Below are 7,029 nucleotides of genomic sequence, written 5' to 3' on the forward strand. Positions count from 1 at the left end.
TCATTCATTGCCATCTGAGAACCTTTGAAATCATTATATCTTTTTCTTAAAGCATACATATACATAGATAGAAAAATAATGAAATTCATGCTTCATAATCATGCTATTTTCATAAGACATATTCATGAAATCAATGCTCATAATAAAACATGCTTTTTCATATCACATATGCCGATCCTTATTTTATAAAAAAATTATGATTTCATCAATAGCAATTCTTTGCATAAAAATATGATCATTTAAAAATAAATAAGGAGCATAAGATCCACTTACCTCGTTCATCTTAGATCTTCAGACTTCGTTAAAAGAATCAGCTAATCCTAATTAAAATATCACATCATCATCAATTTCTATTCCATAAATATAATAAGATTAAATCATAAGGAAAGAGGACTGTTGTCTGGATGTATCGGACCATCCAGATATCAGGATAATTTAGGATCTCTTATCTGAGAGTTAGATTCAAGTGACTTGATCAAGAAATCGTGAAGCACAGATCGAATTAAAGTCAAGATCAATCAATAGGATTTTTTAATAATAAATTTGAAAGATCTTTGATACGATCAGATGAGGTTGACATACAGCACGAATATCAAAGCAACTTCAGATCATCTTGTTAGAGTCAATATGAGCTTCTAAAAGATGAAGGCATGACTCGATACAGGATTCATAGACTTTTTTTAGAGAGAGAAAGTCGATCATGAGAGAGAAAGTAGAGAGAGAAAGTGGAGAGAGAATCTTCGTATCCTTCAAAAGTGACAATCATGATTGAGATCATCAGAGGTCATATCAGGGTGACTTAATATGTATTAACCATGATTGATATTATCAATTTCGAATAAGGATCGGATCGGGATCCAATCTACTGCATGAATTTCGGAGCAGTCTCAGATCATCATATTTTCATCTCAAATTTATCCTAGGGTCTGTGATGCAATCAGAGAGAGAGAATGACCCTAGAGAGACAAAATCCATAATGAGAGAGAAATGTCTAGAGAGAAAAAATAAGAAGAAAATCTAGAGAGAGAAAATATAGAGAGAAGGTAGAGAGAGGAGAGAGAAAGACTTAAGAGAAAGATGAGAGAAACTTTCTCTCACATGTATATTTTTATTATTATTATTATTATTATTATTATTATATATATATATTTCTTTTCTTTTTCTTTTTCTTTTTCTTTTTCTTTCTCTTTTTCTTTTCTTTTTAGAGAGAGAAAATAGAGAGAGAAAGAGAGAAAAGAGAGAGAAAGAGGGAGAAAGAGGGGAGAGAGGAATTTTTTTCTCTTATTTTATTATTATTTTTTTTCTATTTTTTTTATTTTTCTATTTTGCATTTTCTTTTCTTTTCTTTTTCTTTTTCCTTTTTCTTTTTTTTTCTTTTTCTTTTCTTTTTTTTTTCCTTCTTCCCGCGGCCTTCTTGGGCCGAAACAGGGGACCTAGAGGTCCCCGTGCCTTGACCGGCCGATCACGGCTATTCCCCGCCCGGCGGTGGCCGACGGCAAGGGGCGACCTTCCCCCGAGTTCGGAGGGGCCAGAGCCGACGGTCAGTGGTGACCGTCGGTGCTGAAAAATCAGAGAAAAGAAGAGGCCGGACAGGGGTTTTCTTTTCTGACAAAATCCGGCGACACCTGTGTTGCTCCTAGATTGATTTTGATGATTACAAAACAGTTTGAAGGGATACAAATATTTTTTATTTTGAAAAAGTCCTTATGCTCTACAGGGGCAAAATTATAATTTCATCAAAACTCTGATTTGATAGTATCATCTTGTAGAGCAAATGATTTGTGATCTATTGGTGAAGATTTCATTATTTTTGGACTTATATTTTTGAAGTTATGAAGGTTTGAAGTGCATGAGTCGACTCATGAGTCGACTCATGGCACAATGAGCTGATTGGCACGAAAAAATCCTGTTGGCACGCGACCTTTTTTGGCTTGGCACGGCTTGTGAGTCGACTCATGAGTCGACCTCTGTTAGTGTGGGCCAAAATTTCCAGAAACTTGTTTTTCTGGATGTTGCATCAGAGGTCGACTCATGAGTCGACCCCTGAAGCATGGGTCGACTCATGAGTTGACCCCTGCGACGGGATTTGCCTGTAACGGCTAGTTTTTGGCCAGATTTAGTTGCTTTTAATGCTCACCTTTTGTGCTCTAACGGCTCTTTTTCTGCCTAGTTTGTTTTCCTTTGTTTCTTAAGGCTATAAAAGGTTTCAAAAGGTGGAAAACAAGAAGAAGAGACATCAAATATCCAAGAGGCATTCAAGAGATTTGAAAAGACAAAAGAAAGAGCATTCAAGAGGGCATTCAAGTGCATTCAAGAGAGGGTTTCTCAAGCCAACTTCTCAATCTCATTCAAGAGCTCATTTAAAGCCTTCAAGAAGCCTTCAATCAAAGCTCACCAACTCCTCAAGCTTTTATTCCTTTTCTCATCCATTTTGAGGAAATCAAAGAAGGGCTTCTTCTTTTGAGTAAAGCGTATTTATTGTTATTCTCGCTCATTTAAGGAGCTATTCTTGTACTTATTTGTGCTCTAAACTGATTTTATCTTGTGAGTAATTGTTTTGTTTTGGAGGGTTTCCAAAACAAGGGAAGGTTGATCCGAACCTGAAATCGGAGTGTATTGGGTCGGCTTGTACCCGGGAAACAAGTGGACTAGCTTAAGATAGCTAGTGTCAGAGGTTCCGACGTTTGTATTCGGGTTGAATACAAAGTATAGTGGATTGAAATTTCCAAGTAGGAGCTTGGGGAGTGGATGTAGGTGCAAGGTTGGTACCGAACAACTATAAATCCTTGTGTTTGTGGCATGCTTTATTGTTTCTCTTTAATCCTCCATTATATCCTTGCATTCTTGCTTTAAGCAATTAATCTCAAACTAAAATCTCTCTCCTCATTCATCAAGCTTTTGATATATATTTTCATAAGTAATTAGTTAAGCTTAAATTTTTTAAAACCCAATTCACCCCCCCTCTTGGGTTGCATAGCTGGGCAACAAGTGGTATCAGAGCCCGGTGCTCTAGCCCTTCTTTGATCTAACAATCAAAGAGCCAAAGATCTATGGCAACCCACGTCGGCACTTCTCTAGCCGAGGGGCAATCCACCAACCGACCTCCACTTTTCAATGGGTCTAATTACACCTATTGGAAAGCTCGGATGAAGATATTCATACAAGCACTAGACTATGATATGTGGAGTATCATAGTGAACGGTCCTCACACACCCACCAAGATTATAGATGGTGAGGAGTCAACCAAACCCGAAAGAGAATGGGATGAGGTTGATAAGAAATTGGCACAATTAAATGCTAAAGCTATGAATGTTCTTTATTGTGCACTTGATGCAAATGAATTTAATCGCATTTCTACCTGTGCATCTGCTAAAGAAATATGGGATAGGTTAGAAGTAACCCATGAGGGAACAAATCAAGTAAAAGAGTCCAAAATAAACATGCTTGTACATAAATATGAGCTATTTAAAATGGAGCATGATGAGTCCATAACTGCTATGTTTACTCGTTTTACTGATATAATTAATGGTTTGAAGAGTCTTGGCAAATCTTATACTAACAGTGAGCTTGTAAGAAAAATTCTCTGGTCATTGTCAAGAACTTGGGAAGCCAAGGTGACTGCCATCCAAGAAGTAAAGGACTTGAACACTCTACCTCTAGAAGAGCTTCTTGGATCCTTGATGACTCATGAGCTTAGCATGAAGCAACATCAAGAGGATGAAGTCAAAAAGAAAAGAACCATTGCCCTCAAATCCACAGCTTCTCCTGATGAAGAAATTGACGACACAGAAGATGAAGAACAGGATGAAGAGATGGCACTCATCACCCGGAGATTCAAGAAGTTCCTAAGAAAAAGGAAGCAGGGGATGAGAAAGAGACCTTTCACAAAAGGGGAACAAAGCAAAGAGAAAGAAAAAGATCAACCCCTTATATGCTATGAGTGCAAAAAGCCGGGGCATTTCAAATCCGAATGTCCACAACTGAAGAAAGGTCCCAAAAAGTTTAAGAAGAAGGCAATGATGGCCACATGGAGTGCGAGCGATGACTCAAGCTCCGATGAGGAGACTTCAACAGAACAAGCCAACCTGTGCCTTATGGCACATGAAAATGAGGTAATTTCTGAAATCCCTAGTGAATTTACTTTTGAAGAATTGCATGAAGCCTTCAATGATTTAATTGATGAATTGAAGAAACTAGGAATGAAAAACAAAGAACTGAAATTAAAAAATCAATCCTTAGTAAAACAAGCTGAAAACCTTTCAATTGAAAAATCCACTTTGCTTCAAGAGAACCAAAGCCTAAAGAATGATATTAACAAGCTGAAACCTATAGTAGATAAGTTCACCTTAAGTTCAAACAAACTAAATATGATTCTTGAAAATCAAAAGGCCGTATATGATAAGGCTGGACTTGGTTATAACCCCTTAAAGAAATAAAAATTTCTGAAAAATATTTATGTAAACTATTCAAGTAACAAGTCTACCAATATTACTTGTTTTAAATGTGGTAGAATAGGACATAAATCTTACACTTGTGCAAACACAACTATAAAGAAAATATGGGTTCCAAAAGGAACCATTTTGACTAACCAAAAAGGACCCAAGAAAGCTTGGGTACCTAAAACAAAAATTTGACATTTGTTTGCAGGTGTGTCTAGCATCCCATGGAGAAAACAGGAAATGGTATCTGGACAGTGGATGCTCGAGACACATGACTGGTGATGAATCACAATTCATCACGCTTGATGCTAAGGATGGAGGGATGGTCACCTTTGGAGATAATGGCAAAGGAAAGATCATCGGGATAGGTAACATTGGTATCACTCCCTCCAAATATATTGAAAATGTTTTGTTAGTTAAAGGTTTAAAGCATAACTTACTTAGCATTAGTCAATTTTGTGATAAAGGGTATAAAGTTATTTTTGAATCATCTGTTTGTATTGTGACTAGTCCTATTAATGATGGCATCAAATTTATAGGTCATAGACATGGCAATGTTTATATGGTAGATCTAAATGATTTAGCCAAATTAGACATGCAATGCCTAGTATCCTTAAATGCTAAAATTAATGAGACTAGTTGGCTTTGGCATCGTAGACTTGCTCACATTAGCATGCATTCTCTTTCAAAATTAATTAAGAAAGAATTAGTTCATGGCTTGCCTAAACTAAATTTTGAAAAAGATAGAATTTGTGATGCATGTCAACTAGGTAAGCAAACTAGAGTTTCATTTAAATCCAAAAATATTGTTTCAACTTCTAGACCTTTAGAGCTTTTGCATATGGACTTATTTGGACCAACTAGAACCACTAGTCTAGGAGGGAAAACGATATGGTTTTGTAATTATAGATGATTACTCTCATTTTACTTGGGTTTCTTTTTGGCACACAAAGATGAAATTTTTCATATTTTCACTAAATTCATCGAAAAGTCACTAATGAAAAAGGATTTTCAATTCAAAATATTAGAAGTGATCATGGAACTGAATTTGAAAATCAAGACTTTGAAAAATTTTGTGATGAAAATGGAATTGGCCATAACTTCTCTGCTCCTAGAACACCCCAACAAAATGGGGTAGTTGAAAGGAAAACAGAACCTTAGAAGAAATGGCCCGTACCATGCTTTGTGAAAGCAACCTTCCAAGATATTTTTGGGCGGAAGCTATTAACACAGCATGTTACATTCTAAATCGTGCTTTAATTAGACAATTTTTTAAGAAAACCCCCTATGAACTTTGGAAAGGAAGAAAACCAAATATTGCATATTTTCATGTTTTGGTTGCCGATGTTTTGTATTAAATAATGGTAAGGAAAGACTTGGTAAATTTGATGCAAAATCAGATGAAGCAATCTTTCTGGGTTACTCCTCCACTAGTAAAGCTTTTAGAGTTTTAATAAAAGAACCCTAATAGTTGAGGAGTCCATTCATGTTGTCTTTGATGAATCTAACGATCTTCCTTCGAGGAAGAATGAGGGTGTTGATGATGCAGATCCATTAATAGAAGGTATGAAGGAGATCACTCTGAAAGATTCAGCTACTCCAGAGGACAAGGGACAAGAAGACAAACAAGATGAGAGAGGTGAAGAAATTCAAGAACAACCTCAAGGTACAGATGACCTACCCAAGGAATGGAGGTATGTTCACAACCACCCTAAGAAATTAATTATTGGTGATCCTATGCATGGGGTAAAAACTCGTTCTTCACTAAGAGAAGTGTTTAATCATTGTGCTTTTGTATCTCATCTTGAACCAAAAACCATTGAAGAAGCTGAAAAAGATCATAATTGGATTAATGCAATGCAAGAGGAACTTAATCAATTTGAAAGAAATAATGTTTGGACTTTGGTTTCAAGACCTAAAAACTGTTCATAATTGGCACAAAATGGGTCTTTAGAAACAAATTAGATGAGCATGGCAATGTAATTAGAAATAAAGCAAGATTGGTTGCTAAAGGATATAATCAAGAAGAAGGAATTGATTTTGATGAAACCTTTGCACCTATTGCTAGATTAGAAGCTATTAGACTTCTACTTGCATATGCTTGCTTTATGAAATTCAAATTATTTCAAATGGATGTTAAAAGTGTATTTTTAAATGAATTTATTGCTGAAGAAGTTTATGTAGAACAACCCCCTGGATTTGAAAATCATGCTTTTCCTAATCATGTTTTTAAATTAAATAAAGCTTTATATGGATTAAAACAAGCACCTAGAGCATGGTATGATAGACTAAGCAAATTTTACTAAATAATAATTTTTCAAGAGGTAATGTGATACAACCCTCTTTATCAAAGAAATCAAAATGATATGTTAGTTATACAAATTTATGTTGATGACATAATTTTTGGGTCTACTAATGAATCTCTTTGTCAAGACTTTGCTAGCTTATGCAGGGGAGTTCGAGATGAGCATGATGGGAGAACTCACCTTCTTCCTCGGACTCCAATCAAACAATCAAAAGAGGGAATCTCCATCGCCCAAGAAGTACACCAAGGAACTACTCAAAAGATTTGGAATGGAGAACTCCAAAC

The sequence above is a fragment of the Elaeis guineensis genome, chromosome 1, assembly GCF_000442705.2.
Source record: "Elaeis guineensis isolate ETL-2024a chromosome 1, EG11, whole genome shotgun sequence".
NCBI classification, from domain to species: Eukaryota; Viridiplantae; Streptophyta; class Magnoliopsida; order Arecales; family Arecaceae; genus Elaeis; species Elaeis guineensis.